Source organism: Delphinapterus leucas, chromosome 13, assembly GCF_059928025.1.
Source record: "Delphinapterus leucas isolate spDelLeu-1000000601 "Yukka" chromosome 13, BTC_Dleu_Yukka2, whole genome shotgun sequence".
Lineage (NCBI taxonomy): Eukaryota > Metazoa > Chordata > Mammalia > Artiodactyla > Monodontidae > Delphinapterus > Delphinapterus leucas.
This window is the reverse complement of record NC_143141.1, coordinates 63,766,291-63,781,670: the sequence shown is the minus strand read 5'-3', so window position 1 is coordinate 63,781,670 and position 15,380 is coordinate 63,766,291.

Here is a 15,380-nt window from a genome sequence, read left to right as displayed (position 1 = left end):
ATTATTTATTAGTTTTAATTGAAGTATAGTTGATTTACAATGTTGTGTTAGTTTCAGGTGTACAGCAAAGCAATTCAGTTATACATACACATATTCTTTTTTCAGATTCTTTTCCCTTATAGGTTATTACAAAATATTGGGTGTAGTTGCCTGTGCTATACGGTAGGCCCTTGTTGGTTATCTATTTTATATATAGTAGTATATATATGTTAATCCCAAACTCCTAATTTACCCTTCCCTCCCTCATCTGGGAGCTTTAAAACAAACAAACCTGCCCAGCCCCAGCCCCTAGAGATCCTGGTTTCATTGGCCTGGGGTGGGGCCTGGATGTGGGTATTTTAACAGTTGCCCAGGTGATGGGTGTGTGCTGCCAGGACTGAGAGCCCCTGCACCCCAGCCTAGCTTGACTTAACTGTCTGTTCCATTTTGTTCCATGATGAGCCCAGCCCCTGCTAGGGGCCGGAGCAGTGAAAATGAGTCAAGATTTCGGTTCCTGCCCTAAAGCTGCTCAGCATCTGGCAGAAGAGCCTACTGTGAAAAGCTCATGCCAGCAGCAGAGTGATATGGGTAACACTATAAATATAAATAAGTGATCGCAGTGGTTAACTCTGTATGGGAAGGTTGAGGGAGGTGGTATTTGAGTCCACATTTAAGGGATGAATAAGTTGAATAAGATGAATGAGTTGCTAAGAGGACTAGATGCAGAAGGGTTTTCCAGGGAGAGGGAACAGCACGCGCAAAGCCCCGGAGGTATGAAACAACACAGCATATTTGTAGTTGGTGTATCTATTTAATAAAACCGGGTGTGAGAGCAGTGGATACAGGAGGTAGGCAGGGCCTGGATCCCAAAGGGCCCTGTGATATAAGCCATTCTAAGGGTTGGGGACGATCCTGAAATGATGGTGAACCACTGAGATACGTCATGCAGAAAAATGACAAAATACAACCTGAATTTTAGGAAAACCACCCTAATGGTGGTGTGGATAATGAATTAGAAGAAGAAGCTAGATGCGGGGAGACTAGTTGAGAGGGGAGGCAAAGAGATGATGAGGGTCTAAATGAACCAGGCAGTGGCCACAAGGACTACAGGCTGACGACAGACCGGACCTGAATTCTGAACTTTGCCCCTGATGCATTGCATTTAGAAGATGGAATTGATAGGATGAAGTGGTTGGTTGGCCAACGAGTGAGAAGGTCTGACCCCAGCCTAACTTCTCCCTATTCCTCTTCATATACTCTGACCTGAACTCCCACCCCACTTCCTTTGATTCTGCTGGTCCCTCAGCCTAGGATACCAATCCCTCCTCCATCTCCAAATGTCATGTAGGATATACCCTGTAGGTCTCAAATCAATGCTAATTCCTTTGAAAATCTGGTTTCTGAAGGAAGGAAGGAAGGAGTGGAGTTCAGCAAGTTCATTCTACATGTTCCCAAGGGTAGGTCACTGCATCTGGCCTCCTGAGAAGTCTGCCTTCTCATCTGCACGGTACCCTTCAAACCTCTGCTGAAACTCACCTATTCTGGGAAGGTGTCCTTGGCACCTGCAGACATGGGTTGTGTCCCCATAGCACTTTTGCATTCCTCTGTCAGTATTTAGAGAATTGTTCCATGTTGTCAGCCATTATTGCTTTAGACATGTGTCTTCTAGGGTAAACAAGCTCTTTTGCTCTTTTGAAAAACGGGGGCACTGTCTTCTTATTCTGTCTCCTGTCCTAACACAGTCACAGAAAAAATATATTTGATAAAAGTTCGTCAAATGAATGAATGTCGAAGGCCGAATGTGTGAATTGCAAGAAGTGTCCTATGATGATGATGATGATGGGATTCTGCAATCCCTCCCCAGAATAGGGCACCTCAGAATTCTGCAGCATTTGGAACCCAATGGTGGAGTATTACACTGAGGAATTACACCCATGTAATTTAAACCAGTCTGCGGACCACTGGGAAGACTCTCTAAGACCACCACAAGGCTGGGAACTGTACTTTGAGAACTGCTTCTAGGGCATTCTCTCAGCAGGGCCTTTAGCCATGCAGAGAGTGAAAGGCAGAGGGAAAACTGTCCTGCCCAGGAAAAATGAGTCTTATCCTTGTCATCTGGGCAATTCTCCCAGCCTCCTCAGGTAACTCACATCTTCCAGAAGCACCTCTTCCTCTAGGAATCTTGTGCCTTCACTGGGTATTATAAAGAAACTTATGGGCTTCTCTGGTGGCACAGTGGTTAAGAATCCGTCTGCCAATGCAGGAGACACGGGTTCGAGCCCTGGTCTGGGAAGATCCCACATGCTGCAGCGCAACTAAGTCCGTGTGCCGCAACTACTGAGCCCACGTGCCACAACTACTGAAGTCCGCGTGCCTAGAGCCCATGCACTGCAGCAAGAGAAGCCACCCCAACAAGAAGCCTGCCCACCACAACAAAGAGTAGCCCCCACTTGCTGCAACCAAAGAAAAGCCTGCGTTCAGCAACGAAGACCCAACGCAGCTAAAAATAAAATAAATAAAATAAATAAATAAAAAGAAACTTCACGGGCTTCCCTGGTGGCGCAGTGGTTGAGAGTCCGCCTGCCGATGCAGGGGACACGGGTTCGTGCCCCGGTCCGGGAAGATCCCACATGCCGCAGAGCGGCTGGGCCCGTGAGCCATGGACGCTGAGCCTGTGCGTCTGGAGCCTGTGCTCTGCAACGGGAGAGGCCACAACAGTGAGAGGCCCGCGTACCGCAAAAAAAAAAAAAAAAAAAAAAGAAAGAAACTTCTGATTGACTGATACACTGAAGGTATGCACCCGTGGTTGCTATCTTAAATCCTCCCACAGGGTTATCTTTTTAAAGCACTGGAAGATTCACAGGAATTTCAGATGCTACAGCAACTTAAAGGGGAAAACACTAGGCCTCAGCAGTGTACCCCAGCTCCCCTACCATGAGGGAGGTATACTGGAGAGTCATTCCAGCCCCCCTCGAGCCACCCATTAGAGCAAGGAAGTCCAAATCTTGAGTCTGAGCTGGTGACTGAAGGAAGAGACCTGGAATTAGCACAGCAGTTAGAATCCTGTTTGAGGGCAGCATTGCTGAAACTAAAAGGAATAATTTTATCTGGAGCAGCCTCTCTGCACACTTTTTCCCCTGTGGCAGTTGTGGTGTTCAGGTTAAGGCTATGTATACTGGGGCTGGGGTGGAGCGCGGGGTAGAGAGAATGATGGGAAAGAGGAAAGGAGGGAAGACCTCCTCCTGGGCACTTGCAGATGTGGGAGATTTCCCAGGTGTTCTGCTGCTGAATGCAGGAAAAGGAGCACCTTCCAAACAGGCTGCATTCCTCCCTGGGAATCTGAGGGCATGTTGTAACCACTTAGTGGAATTCCCCCTGAGGCTTTGGCTCTGCAGGAAATTCCTGGCTGCTTTCCAGGAGACGCAATTGCTGCAGAAGGAGATAACACAGGTTGCACAAGGGCAGGGCAGGTATGGCTGGCCCAGCTCTTCATCTCTCCCAGGCAAGTCCAGACTGGAGGGCCTTGCTTTAGGACTGCAGCTCTGCTTGGAAATGAGATCTGGAGGAAAGTCCCAGAAAAGAAAGAAAGCCTCTCTTCCTGGGAGACCGTCAGCTTTAAATCACCCAGTGGAATTTAAATGCCCAGCTTGACACCCTTGAAGCAGCTGCAAATAAAGGGTGAGTGCAGTGAGATCCTGCTGAAAAAGATCCTGTGATAGAGAAGTTACTCAAAATGAAGAACACAACGTCTGTGTTCCAAGTGTTTCTATAGCGGCTGTTGCGCGGATGGGTGGATGTGTTCTCTCCAGGATAATGCCTGGAAGCCTCCAGAATGTGTTCTCCATCAGGCTGCCTGATCTGATACTATTCTTTTTTTTTTTTTTTTTTGCGGTACGCGGGCCTCTCACTGTTGTGGCCTCTCCCGCTGCGGAGCGCAGGCTCCGGACGCGCAGGCTCAGCTGCCATGGCTCACGGGCCCAGCCGCTCCGTGGCATGTGGGATCTTCCCGGACCGGGGCACGAACCCGTGTCCCCTGCATCGGCAGGCGGACTCTCAACCACTGCGCCACCAGGGAAGCCCCTGATACTATTCTTTAAGGCCAGATTCTTTCTGCCCTCGACCTTAAATTCTACCTCTAGCATTACTGGATTGAGTCCTCAATACAGATCATCTGAAATTTTAGCGAAAAACACTGCTTTACAACCAAGGGCTGGTTAATAGCTAAACACAGCTCTGGGGTTTGATGGACTGGTTCCTGTTTTGCTTTGCCTGTTTTGCTCTGTCTTTGTTCTTGTTTTTCCAGAAATATATGACCACCGACCCCTAGAACAGATGTGCTGACCTGGACAATGTAACGACCACACCCAAGTTCCAACGCTATTAATGTACATGTCTCCGAAGGGTGACTACCCTCAGCACGCCTGCAGCCACTTCCTACTTCACTTCTTGTATAAATCCTGACTAAACCTTGGGGAGTGGGGAATTGGTTCTTTCGGACAGGAGTCCATCTTTTCCCCACGCTGCAGGCTTCCTCAAAATAAAGCTACTTTTCCTTTACCCAACACTTGTCTCTCAGTATTGGCTTCTTGAGCAGGAATAGCCAAGCCTGAGTTTGGTAACAACATCAGCCATGTCTCCAGACTGTACTTCTTCCTCTCTGACTTTAGAAGGAGGTTCTAACCTCCATCTCTCCAGATCTAGCTGTAGAATTTTCCTCAACATGAAGTTCTTGCAGACTCCAGTTCCAGGACATTCAGAGTCCACCTAAAGCCGCCCCTGGGGGCTGCCCCCAGGGTGGAGTTTGGTAGATCCTAGTGTAACAGGGAAGAGCTAAATCGGACTCCACGTTGGATCTGTTTCTTTGACTTTAACCTTTGCTTTTCATTGCTTTTGTTGTTATAATCATACATAATGGCCTGCCTGGGGAAATGCTGCCCTTCTGCCTGAATGTTAAACTAAAGTGCCTTTGTTCAGCTCACCCGGAAACAATCTGACCCTGCCCACCTGTGAATGGCTGCAGAAAAGAAGAAATTAACACGTCCCCTCCTATTTTGCAAGATAAATGGCCTTTTTACTTTACTTCCTCACCTCTTCTCCCTCTCTGTTCTATAAAAGAAACTGGCATCCAGACCCCTATAAGATGGTTTTTTGGGGGACCCTAGTCTACCATCTTCTCGGTCTGCCGACTTTCCAAATAAAGTCGTTACTCCTTGCCTCAGCACCTCGTCTCCCGAGTTATTGGCCTGTGAGCAGAGCGAGCTTGGACTCGATAACACCAGGCCCCATCCAGCAGCTCTCCCTTTGCTAGGGCATGGTCCACCCAACAGAAAGACCATTTTCCAAACAGTCTTGAAGCTTCCCCCAAGGGTCTCCTTCTGAATTGATTGGTCAACATTAACTAAATACCCATTATGTGCCTGGCACTTTACTAGGCATCAGAAATACAAAAAGAGTAAGACTAGAGAGAGGAAATAGCAAACCAGAAGGTCCTTTTTTCTACTGAGTGGAGAACTGACCATAAAGTACTATACTGGCCCTATGAGACAGGTTTAACTTAGAAGCTCTCAAATTATTTACAATATCAGATTTTTCTAGGCCTCATTTCCCACCTTCACTGCAGCCAGTCTTATAGGTGTGGCCCCAGGGACGACTAAGCCAAACTCCATTGCAATTTTCCTCCTGGCACAATACACATCTGTACTAGGGGAGAGACTAGGAGGCAGGGAAGGCCTGGTCAGCCTGTGCATTCCACCTGCCACTGGCAGTGCCACCACTGAAACTGAGCAGGACCCTGTGGGGTTCCTGGGCACAGAAGCCTTTCTGTCGTCGTCGTCGTCCCCCCCCGTTCTTCACTCCAGCCTCCACGACCTTCCCTGAGTTCAAAGGGCAGATTTGAACTGTGGCTAATCAGGTAAGGGAAGGGATGCAAAGACAAGGGAGGGGCAGTCAGGAAACAATAGTGCAGCCTGGGGGCAGGGTCCCGGTTCGCCTCAAGGGATACACATAACAATGTCTGTAAGTTCTTTAAAATGGCTGCATTCGTCATACCAGAGAAAGATCACCTGAGGTTACATTAAAGGAACCAGAGAAGGTCACCAAGAAGATCACCTGAGACCAGATTAGAGGAGTGGAGGCCCTTCACATACCCTAATTTTATCAGCATCACCCTTGAACCGTTGCTATAAAACTCCTCATCAAATCCTCCTGGGTTGGTACATACAATTTTTCGGGACAGGAGCCCACTGTGTCCCCCTTTGCCTGGCAAAGCAATAAGGCTATTCTTTTCTATTTCACCCAGAACTCTGTCTCTGAGATTGGAATCGGCACCGGTGCACAGAGGTCAAGCTTTCGGCATCACCATCTTGATTTGTTCATATGCCCAATGCCTACATCTGCAGTCTTCCTGGTCTGCCCTCTCCCTGCAGAAGGGGTTAGTAATAACAACGGTGCTAAAACCAGCCTGAGGGTCTTGGCCCACTTTGGAGGGTTTCCAAACCATTGCAGCTGAGGCTGTCCTGCAGCTGTGCCTTTAAGCAAATGATGCAGGCAGCTGAGTTCATCTTCCACAGAGCTCAGTGCAGAAAAGGTGTGATCTCTGCTTAATTTTTTCTTGTCCTGCAGAGTCTGAAGACTTGGAGGAATTAGTGCAAAACAGCTCACCTTCCCTTTTCCCCATGGAACATAGAAAGGTTGGAGCAAATATCAAAGTCTGAAGAGTCATTTTATTCAGTGTGAGAATAATAAATAGGCATTTTCACTCTTCCTTTACAGTAGGTTCAGTTCCTCAGCTCCTGGCTTGGGTACCAGTTTCAGCAGTTCCAGAGACCAACAATAGCCATTCACCAGTAGTGTTTGAACTACCAATTGTTCACCGCTCTTTATCGTGACCATGTTTGCAATGATGAAGAATTAGGCCATCAAGTGCTAATCCTCAGAACCGGGTCTTGGACCTGGTTGTAAATATCACTTCTGCCACCACTAGCAATGTGATTCTGGGCAAGTTACTTAATTTCTCCAAGTCTCAGTTTCTCTTCTGTAAAATGAAATTAACAACAGTACCTACTTTATAGCATCGATGTGACAATTAGAGAGCACACGGAAAGAGTGTAGCACCTGTGTGGCACATAATTGGTGCTCAGGAAATGACCCACTGATACACTGTCAGTCTGGGGTGGGAGGGGAAATAACATCCCTTTAACCGTCATCGTCTATTGACCAGGAGGATTGAGAAAGCAGCAATTCTGCCTATTAAAATCCCTACACCTCTTTCCCTTCTATCCAGCCCTGACTTCATTCTTTCTTGGTTGTCAACTTGTTGCTCCCACCAAAATGTAAAGCTCACTGAAGACACAGATTACAGCCCAGTGGTCAGCAGATTCTTTTTTTTTTTTTTTTTCAGCAGAGTCTTTCTACATTAAAAGATAGTCAATAAATATTTGTGTGTAGATGCATGGATATTTTTTCAATTGACTGGTTGAATATGACTTCTGACGCTTATGGGTATCAGTACCCAGGAAATAATATAGTCTAAGCCTGCAGAGACATGGGTTTAATTTTTACTTTTTCCCTTTGCCACCTTTTTTTTTTTTTTTTGGCAGGTGGGAGCTCATTAAATCCAAAGTCCTTAGATCTTGTTGCTTTGCATGACTGGGTTAGGTTACATATGAGAATTCTGCAAAGCAAAAAAGATACATCACACCAATTTGCATCTCAATTTCTGTTCCTCTCAAAAGCCACAAAGTTCCTCAGCAATAATCATGTGCAAGGCAAAGAAATTAAGAAGTTTGTCTGGGAAGACATTAAATGAGTCTCTGGAATGTAGTAAAAGACATATCCAACGGTCTATCCTTCCCCTAGATTGTTTTCTGGCCCTGCCACAGGAGAACAAGTACTTGAAGAGAAGTTTCCTCTTGGAAAATGAGAGAAGATACATTCAAATTGTGTTACAAATTGCTGCGTGGTACTTTGGATTTATCATATTCTAGGTCAGATCACGTCCCTGTGCACAGCGGTGTGTACGAAGCATCACTCCTGATAACAACAAAAAGCTATAATATGGAGTTTCTAAGGCACAGAGTCCCTCGGTAATAAAAAATCTTCAAGGCCCAAAAAACCCAGTTCTCCTTACCCCGTTTCATTGGTGTTCCAGAGAAAGTCTACTGTACTTCTCCCTTCCGGTCTCTTAGGAATCATAGTGATAATGAGAGCTTAGGGAAGGCAGGTGGTGGATGAATATGAGTGGGTTATTAGAGCCCAGGGTTGTTGTATTAAAAAGAGGAGTCTGGTTGAAAAAGAAGCAAACAGCCCAGCCTGACTTCTAATGATTCTGAAGGAATCTGAATTCCAGATAGAGAATCCAGATAGATAGAGTAGGGCTTTTCTGTTTGTATTTGTTTTAATAGAGCAGTAAGAGAAGGAAAGTTTTCTCAATGCTATCTGTAGATTTATTGCTTGGGGGAGAAAGACTCCAATCAATGATGGGAATTCTCCTCTCATGAGAGAGGGTGTCTGTCTTCAGTGAAGCCTCAAACCTCTAAACAAGACCTTGTCTGCCAGGTGGGCATGTCTTTGTGGTTGCCATTCCTCTTTTCAAGTCATTTCCTCTGGGAAGCCCTGCCCAGCAGACTCCCTCCAGTTTGTTAGCCCAGGTCACTTTAGGAAACTCTTAACCTCCACCCACCAGAACATGAGGCACCCATATGTCCCAGAGTTTCCCTTCAAATATTTCACCCATAGTCTCCACAATTAGACTTGTGTCTGACAGGCATTTTCGGGGGGGGGAGGGGGAGGGTTGCAAAGAACAGCCAGTGTAAACATCCCTGTAATAATAATCGATCCCCTTTGCCACGTCCCTCACCCTCTTAATGAGGCCTTCTTGGATGTACTAATTAAAAATGCAGGGACTTCCCTGGCGGTGCACTGGTTAAGAATCTGCCTGTCAATGCAGGGGACATGGGTTCAGTCCCTGGTCTGGGAAGATCCCACATGCCGTGGAGCAACTAAGCCCGTGCGCCACAACTACTGAGCCTGCGCTCTAGAGCCTGCGTGCCACAACTACTGAGCCTGCGTGCCACAACTACTGAAGCCCACACACCTAGAGCCCATGCTCTGCAACAAGAGAAGCCTCTGCAGTGAGAAGCCCACGTGCCGCAACGAAGAGTAGCCCTTGCTCGCCGCAACTAGAGAAAGCCTGTGCGCAGCAACAGAGACCCAACGCAGCCAAAAATAAATGAATAAATTTTAAAAAATAATAAAAATTTTAAAAATAAAATAAAAATGCAACTTGCCCAGCCCAACCCTACCCCCAGTACTCCCTAGCTCCTGTCCCTGCTTTATTTTTCTCCACAAAACTCACTACCTTTGACACAATCTACTTTTTATTTATGTGTTTACCATCTCCTTCCACCAGACTGTAAGCTCCAAGAAGGCAGGGATTTTTGTCTCATTCACTGTATTCCTAGTACCTAGAAAAGTTATGTGGCCCATAGAAGGCACTCAATAATCGTATTTATGGAATCAAAGCCTACCGACAGCCAAATGCTTTGCACTGATCACAGCCTCCAACCCAACCTGCAAGTGAATGTTGGCCTCTGAGGGAACCTAAGTGTCCTCCCGGGGTGGGTTGGGTCACTCTCTGCCCTAGAGGAGGGCTGCCCCCTCAGAGGGTGTTTTAGTGGCCACTGTGTTTGTGGGTGGAGTCACTCTGGCTGGCTAAAAGCTCAGAATATGTAGTATGTTTTCTTCTGGTTCTTTCTTAAGTCCAAATAGGTAAAAGGAGCAGACCCTGCCCTCCTCCTTCCTTCCTTCTTCCTGTTGGACTTGCTTCCGTCCAGAAGGCTGCAGAAAGAAGTCAGTCTTGGCCTGAAGCTTGATCTCCCTGGAAAATGGCTGACTCCCCACTTTCTTGTTCTCACTGGGAGAGGTATAGCTCAAGAAGACATAGTTCTAAGTTGAACAACAGAAATTCAAACTGGCTAATTTAAGTAGGAAAGATACTTGCTGAAGAATGTTAGGTAGGTCACAGAGTCTCTGGGAGGGTGAGTGCTCAGAAGATGGGATGGGGCACTCTTCAAACACAAAGTATGACAAATGTCTACTTCTTTGATATACTCAGGTGTCCTGGCCAACTACCCTCTTGCTAGCACCTTACTCCAACATTAATTTCTACCAGTGAAATCTTATAGTCCCCTTTTCACAGGATAAGATGGACAGAGAGGTTAATAGACTTGTCCAAGGTCACACAGCTCAAGAAACATCAGATTAGGTATTTAAACTCCCAAGCCACACTGACTCCACTACACTTCACAGCCTTTCTTTATGGCTGCCTCTGCTTTTCTATCCTTTATTATCTATGTCCTCAGGTATATTTCCCTTTGATCCCATTTTCCCTGCTATACGATAAATTCCTGAAGGGGCTGTATGTTCCACCTGCTTTATAGCGCCATGCAAGCTTGTCCTTGTTCTTCCTTCCATCGCCCCTCAACCCAGTGAATAAAGCTGGGAGGGACCCCAGAGGACTGCACCCAACAGCCATTCCCCTCTCCTCCCTTGCTAACAGGAGGCAGGCTTTGTCCAAGTGACAATGGGCTGGGTTTGGAAATGAATGGTAATTGGTCTAAGCCAATCATGATAATTCCTTTCCCCCTGGGAGTGACTGGTCTAAAGGCAAGCATGTGACACAGCTCTGGCCAATGACATGTAAGGAGGTGTCTGGCCAGGGCTTGTGGGAAAGATATTCCTCCTTGATAAGAGAAACGTTTGGGAGAGAACAGCAGCTTTCTGTGGCTTTCTGCTCCCTTTCTTCCTGGGAAGGAGTCCTGTGAGGATAAGATGGCTGCCACCAACTGCGGGATTGGGAAGCTGGAGTAAGGCCGGAGCAACTCGGCGCGGGTGTGTGTGCACATGCTCCTTAGCGCTCCAGTGCCATTCCCTGTATGCTTGACTTTCAGGAAACCTGGCCCTTTGCCCCGCCTATCTACCAGTTCTCGCAGCTGTTCGTCCAGGCCCCCAGTTCTCCAGCCTCCAGTGTGCATATCCTCTGAGCTTCCATCACCCCTGATTCCGTGACCACCTTCTCACCTCCTGCCGCCTGCTACCCACTCTGCTCTCACCTGCTTCCTTCTGTCTGGCCCCTGACCTCCTACTTTGCTCTTGGCTGTCCCAAGAAGTCTTCTCAGGGAACCTTGACTCCAAAGTGGACTAAACTCCCTTCACACCTAGAGAGGCGGTGGTTGCAGAACATAGTGAATGCAGTAAATGCCACCGAATTGTATACTTTAAAATAGCTCATTGTATTTCTGCGAATTTCATCTCAAAAAAATCCCTTCATCCTAAACCTATTTTTTTTTAAATCGTTTGTATTTTTTAAATATAGTTTGATTTACGACATTGTGTTGGTTTCTGGTTGTACAGCAAAGTGATTCAGTTATAGATATATTCTTTTTCAGGTCTTTTCCATTCTAGATTATGCCAAGATATTGAATATCGTTCCCTGTGCAATGTAGGAGGACCTTGCTGTTTATCTATTTGATATATAGTGGTGTGTATCTGCTAATCCCAAACTCCTAATTTATCCCTCCCCCTCCCCCTTTCCCCTTTGGTAACCATAAGTTTTCTATGTCTAGGAGTATGTTTCTGTTTTGCAAATAAGTTCATTTGTATCATTTTTTTTAGATTCCATATATAAATGATATCATATATTTGTCTTTTTCTGACTTACTACACTTAGTATGATAATCTCCATCCATGTTGCTGCAAATTTCATTCATTTTATGGCTGAGTAATATTCCATTGTATATACAGATAACACATCTTCATCCATTCATCTGTCAGTGGATACTTAGGTAGCTTCCATGTCTTGGCTATTGTAAATAGTGCTGCTATGAACACTGGGGTGCATGTATCTTTTCAAATTAGAGTTTTTCGTCTTTTCTGGATATATGCCACCCTAAACCTATTTTATTCACTCCACTCTCTTCTTAACCTCTATTATTCACGAAAACCTGGCACTCTCTTGAAAGAAAGCACTGTATCTCTTGATACACCTAATCCCCATCTTCATTTGCCACCTTTCCCTACTCAATAAAAATTCTTATTATATGACATCCACGAACACCCCCAAAGAGGGCTGTGAACTCCCTGAAAATATGTGCAAAACTTTACACATTATACATAAATTTTAAAATATTTTGAAGTGGTCTGTGATCTCTAAAAATATTAATGTAAAACACCCTGTAAAAAAGAGAAGGAAATTGATGTGTATGTGTATACATATATGCACAGAATATATCTAGGGCAGTGGTTCTCAAATTTCAGCGTGTGCCAGAATCACCAGGAGGACTCTTTAAAACAGATTTCTGGGCCTCACCCTCAAAGGTTCTTCTTCAGTACATTTGGGGTGGGGACTGAGAATTTGCATTTCTAGCAAGTTCTGAGATGATTATTTTACTGCTAGTCCAGGGACTGACTGTGATTACCCCTGCTGGCTCCTCTCTCATCTTTCTGGCTGATCCAGCTTTGGCTCCTACTTGCTCCCCATCTTCCTCGCTACATACTTGCTCTTTGTGATCATCTACTCTCAGTGACTTAATACCTACACACACAGTTTCCAAATCTCCATCTCCAGCTTCTGTGTGATCTTAGGCAAATTACCTTACTAGGCCTCAGTTTCATCATCTATAAGTCAACTTATCTGATGCCCCATTGAGGTATTCAAATGCCACCTTAGAATCATTCTGTTTCACACTGAATCACCCCCTTTTTTCCAAACAACTCCTCCTTTTCCTGATGTTTCCTTTGCTCCTCATGGAACCTACATCAGTTAGCTTCAGCTAAATTAATCTGCTATATCAAAGAAGCCCCAAATCTCAGTGGTTTACAATAACAAAGGTGTGTTTTGTTGTTGTTTTTTTTTTGACATGGGCTGACATTCAAAAATTAGATTAAAAATGTTTTTTTATTTTATGTTGAAGTGTAGTTAACAATGTTGTGTTAGTTTCAGGTGTACAGAAAAGCGATTCCGTTATGTATATACGTGTATCTATTCCTTTTCAAATTCTTTTCCCATTTAGGGTATTACAGAATATTGACCAGCAGTCCCTGTGCTATACAGTAGGTCCTTGTTGGTTATCTATTTTAAATATAGCAGTGTGTACATGTCAATCCCAACACAGTTTTTTTTCTTATCATGTTACATATCCACTATGGATCAGCAGGGGGACCAGAGAGAATGTTCTAGACTATTCTGTGGTTCTGAAAACTTCTAAGGAGTGGCACACCTCACTTCAACTCACATTCCATTGGTCAAAATAATATTGTGGTGATGCCTGACACTAATTGAGGTGGGATATATAATCTTCCTAAGGGAGGAGCCCATAGAAAAGGGCAGCAAATATTTTTGAACAAAGATAAAAATCAGCCAGAATTAGTCTTCCAAGCATTAGGCTCCATACACACCTCTGACCCCTACCTCTTCCTTGATTCCCACACCATTCACTTACTGGATATTATTAATTCTTGTCTCACAGCATCTCTTGAATTCAGCATTGATCATGGCATTTTATATATAGTGTAAATTTGATCACAATTCTATTTTTTTCAGCTAATTTCCCCAATTCCATTCTCTGTCATATTGGTCATCGATCTACCTTTGACTGTGTTATTTCACTGCTCAAAAATTTTCAATAACTCCCCATCACCTCAGATCAAAAGACAAATTCATTAGCTTGGATTTCAAAGTCTCTTACAGTGCAGGCCCTAATCTATATCTCCAGGCTTATCTGTTAAGAAGCCTCCACTAGAGTCCATTTGTTCCACCTGTCACTCCCCAAACATTGTGTTGGATACCTTCCCACCTCTGCCACACCTCTCCCTGGAATTCTCCCCACCCTGTCAAAATTCTACCCATCTTATGAAGTCTATGTCAAATATCTGAGTATATTCTATTGCTCCTATTGGATTGCATACTTCTTGCAAACAAATACATCGTCTTGTACGTTTGTTTCTCACAGCACTTTCCCCATGTTAGGGGAAAGGAAAGAAGTTAGCATTTATTGAGCACCTCCTGTGTGCCAGAGACTGGAAATCACTTTACATATGTTATCTAATTAAATCCTAACAGCAATTCTATTCAATAGGAATTATTTTTCTTATTCCATCAGTGATGAAACTGAGGTTCAGTGGAGTGATTTGCTCAAGGTCATGAAGCTAGCAATTGGTAGAGCCAAAATCTGAACCTAAGATAAGCCTAATAAATACATTTGAGGACGGAATAAACAAAGAATTATTTATGTTCACAAAAGGTAAATTACAAAAGAAATGCAAATGGCTAAAAAACACATTGAAAAATTCAGCCTGGGACTTCCCTGGTGGCGCAGTGGTTAGGAAGCTGCCTGCCAATGCAGGGGACACAGGTTCTATCCCTGGTCCAGGAAGATCCCACATGCCACGGAGCAACTAAGCCCGTGCACCACAACTACTGAGCCTGCACTCTAGAGCCCACAAGCCACAACTACTGAGCCCGTGTGACACAACTACTGAAGCTTGCATGCCAAAAGGCCGTGCTCTGCAACAAGAGAAGCCCCCACAATGAGAAGCCTGTGCACTGCAATGAAGAGTGGCTCCCGCTCACCACAACTAGAGAAAGCCCGCGCACAGCAACCGACCCAATGCAACCAAAAATAAATAATTAATTAATTTTTAAAAAATCATAGTGTAAAAAGATACCTCATGACGTGGTTATGTGCTCATGACGTATTAAGTAAAAACACAAATCAGGCAACAAAAAGCATTGCAATATGAGGCCTTCTGAAGGAGAGGCCTCAGGAAGGGCTGTCCACTGCCCACCCCTGAGACACACACCCTTGGGTGGGGCACATTTCTGTCAGCAGCTGGAAGTAGAGGTGGGGGAGGGGAGGCTCCTCACACTGCTGCTGGGACTGCTGGTCAGGACAGCACCCTAGGGCCTATGGAGGTACCATGGTGGTGCCCAGCCAGTGGCCAAGACCCCAGCCCACCCCTCCAGAGCCTTCAGTATAAGAATCCACCTAAACGAGTGAAATAAGGGTGTGGATTTCAAGATTCTGAGAGAAGGCGAGAGCATCCTGACCTGCTTCCTGGAAGGCTGGGTGGTTTGTGGTTAACCACACCTCCCAAGGAGCAGGGCAGCCTTGAGGCCAAGTGAGAACAAGCGTGGGAGTGAGTCACTGGAGTGGCAAACAAAAAAAATGCAGTGGGACTTCTGTGGTGGCTCAGTGGTTAAGAATCCACCTGCCAATGCAGGGGTCACGGGTTCAAGCCCGGGTCTGGGAAGATCCCACATGCTGTGGAGCAACTAAGCCTGTGCGCCACAAATACTGAGCCTGTGCTCTAGAGTCTGTGAGCCACAACTACTGAGCCCGCGA